The sequence below is a fragment of the Schistocerca americana genome, chromosome 3 (genome assembly GCF_021461395.2).
Source record: "Schistocerca americana isolate TAMUIC-IGC-003095 chromosome 3, iqSchAmer2.1, whole genome shotgun sequence".
Classification (NCBI taxonomy): Eukaryota; Metazoa; Arthropoda; class Insecta; order Orthoptera; family Acrididae; genus Schistocerca; species Schistocerca americana.
The window spans coordinates 588,911,894-588,915,417 of NC_060121.1; positions in this window are offsets into that span (position 1 = coordinate 588,911,894).

A 3,524-nucleotide genomic window follows, 5' to 3' on the forward strand; every position below is an offset into this window, starting at 1 on the left:
ATCTGTGTCATGTTCTGTGTTGTCATCAGGAAGCAGGTTCTGTAATAATGACCGTACAGTCTCCTCCCAAGTCATTGTAGGAGTCTGGTCTTTTGTTTTTATATTACTCAGCACGTTTTCTGTCCCATGTTTTGGCCGAATTATCTTTCTCACTATGGCCCACGGGTCATTCTGATCGCAGTCAGTGACCCATTTCTTCCAGGTCTCCTCTTTGGCTTTAGCAATTTCCTTATTGTAGTTGTTTTTCACTCTATTGTAAGTTTGTTTTGCAACTTCTATGTCTGGTGCATTATTATTTTTACGTGCTCGTTGCAGACTTCGTCGTGCTGAAATGGTGTCACGTCGCAGGTTAGCAAGTGTTGCATTCCACCATGGCACTGGATTCAGCACCTGTGTCCTCTTTCTCATTGATCGGCTACAGCTCTCGTGGATTGCTGCCTGTAGCCTTGTGACCATTTCATTAACTCCTACATTTTGGCTTTGTGGCCAGTGGGCTGTGGACCTGATGAGATGCTGGTCAAAGGTGGGCCACTTTGCGAAGCTTGTGTTGTAGGTGACAAGTTCCACAGTAGCTCTCGCTCTTTGAGGTACCACGAATTCATATGTTATTGCCCTGTGGTCACTTGACGTCCATTCTTCATGAACCATCCACTTGCACACCGCTTTGGCAGCTGGAGGTGTGCAGAGTGTGATGTCAATATTGCTCTCCCCATTTGGGCCAGAGAATGTAGTTAGCTCTGACCTCTCATTCATTATTATCAGCCCGTGTTGTGAAATGAAGTCTTGAAGCGTTCTGCCTGCTGCATCCATCGTTGAGCTGTGCCAGATTGGTGAGTTTGCATTTGTGTCCATCCCTATTATAACTGGTTTTCCTGGCAGTTTGTCGAGGATAATCTCCAGTTGATGGAGAAAAAGATCTATGGGTGATCCATATTGGCAATATATGCTGGCAATGTAGATGTCACCAAAGGCTCCATTTATGTTGGCAGCAGCTATGTGCATGTTGCAGAAGCTTGTCAACTGCAAAGCAGTTACTGTTTGTGACTTAACTGCTATTGCTGCCTTGGGTGCTTCGTCTTTGGGGCTGTAGATCAGCTGGAAGTTTGATGGGTACCCAAATACTTTGTTATTTACGCAGTAGGGTTCCTGGATCAATAGCACATCTATATTTTCTTCGCTGATTCGCTGTGCCAATTGATCTGGGACGATTCTTGCTCTTTGCCCATTCATTTGAAGGATACTTATTGCCTTTTCTTGTGTATCTGTCCGTGGTCTTCTTCCAGGTTGTACTGCTACATTATTATTACATGCCATAGTCAATTGTGCTATGTATTATGGCCTTTATTCTATTGTATTCAGGGCAAGATTTCTCTGTCACTGCGTGGGTGTGTGCCTTCTTAGCCCGCTTACAGTTTGCACATTGGGCTGGTTGGTCCTTCTTTGAGCACTCCTTAAAAGTATGTCCAGGTGCTGCACAGTGGCCACAAATGGTTTCTGCATTCTTGCACTTTGCTGCTGTGTGGCCATGACCTTGGCACTTGTAGCACCTGCTTATATTGCTGTAGTTTTGTACCCTGTGCGAATTGCAGTTTATGTAGACCCTACCATATTGTACTATTTTGCTCCAGAGTTTTGGTGAGACTTCCAGTACCATGTTTGCTTCCTCACGGTTTCTTGGGCCAGTCTTGAACAGCACTCTTACGCCATCCATAACGTCTTCCTGTGTCACATTCATCCTGGAGAGGTTTCTCTCAAACAGTTCCATTTTGAGTTCATCTTCACTTGTATTCCTGTTTACATCAAAGATTATAATCTTTGGGGATCTTTTTTTTTTTGATCAGAGACAGTGATGCCTGATTGTGAGATGTCTTCGCACTTCCTTATTTTCTCGACATCCTGATCATTAGGGACTTCAAGGACAATACCTTTGTCCTTTATTGACCTGCATTTGGAAATACGCACGTCTTTCAGTGAGGTTGCAACAAGGTTCTTCAATGTTTCTTCAAGTTCCTTCTCAGTTTTCTGGACTCCTTCTGCTGGTTTTATCATTAGGACTTTAGGCTGTTGCGGTTTTATCAGCTGCTGTTTGGGTGCTGAAGGTTTTGCAGCCGCCTTGTTGGCATAGCTTTCAACCAGTGGCGGTGTTCCTGCTTGGGAGGCCTTCACACATCGCAACTCTGTTTTAAGTGCAAGAACCTCCATCTCATACTTCTTCAGCATCTGTTCATACACTGAGAGTTTTCCTAGGATAAACTTCTTCTGGGCATTGTTTATTTTATTTACTTCGTTAAACAAGAAGGCTTCCATCTCCTCTCTTATGTTTTCCATTGTCTGAAGGTCGGTACATGATGCTGAGTTGTCCTTGTCCCCAGGAGCAACCGAGTTTCGTCCAAGTTGCCTTGCAGCGCCTACAGTGTCCTTAGTAGGCCCCATTTTGGGGCGATCACTATGGAGAGCTCAGTTTTCCGTGGGCAAGACTACCACTATCCCTGGATAACGAGCTTAGCAGGGCCTACACACGCGATCGCCAGTCACGACTTAACCCTGCAGCACATTTTCCTAACCTAACACACTGATAATGAGCACACTAATAATACACTAATATGGAACTTATGGACATGATGTTAAAGGAAAACGATAGCCTACAAGAATAATATGAAAACGGGCTGTGGACTTGGAGAACTCCTTGTAGCTCTCCTTTTCCTCACCTAAGTTTGCACTTCCTCGCAAGCTACGTGATACACATGTCTTTGCTTATGCGAAGGTAATTCCTAACCTAACAGACAAGTAAGAGAGTAAGGGCACACTTTGAAAGACAAACGTATAACCTAGCAGGATAATATATGCACCTTGCTGCAAATTTTCCTAACCTAACACACTAATAATGATCACACTAATAATACACTAATAATGAACATATGGACATGGTGGTTAAAAGGAAGACAGTAGCCTACAAGAATGATATGAAAACAGTCTGTTGTGAACTTGGAGAAATGCATGTAGCTCTCCTTCTCACCCAACTTTGCACTTGTTTGCAAGCTACGTGACACACATGTCTTTACTTATTCGAAGGTTATTCCTAACCTAACAGACAAGTAAGAGAGTATGGGAACACTTTGCATGAGAAACATATAACCTAGTTGTTTTCTGTCCCTGAAAGAATACGCGCGTCCGCCAGTCACGCAACACACACAAACTACCTCTTTGGGAATAAATTTTCTAACCTAACACATAAGTAATAAATTAATTGACACCGTATCAAGTAGCATACGAGTATAAAGCACCACAGTGTTTTACAAGCTTGGGTGATAGCTCAGGGCTCTCCACTTTCTCTCCTACATTTTGCGCGCTCTCGCAGACTGTGCAGCACCCACGACTTTACTTCTGCAAGTGTAGTTCCTAACCTAACAAATAACTAGCTACAATGAAGACATATTACGAGACAAAGTGATACAACCTACAAGAACACAGTAGACACATCCAAAACAGAAGCAACAATATATACTGCACAAGCAGTATCTAAT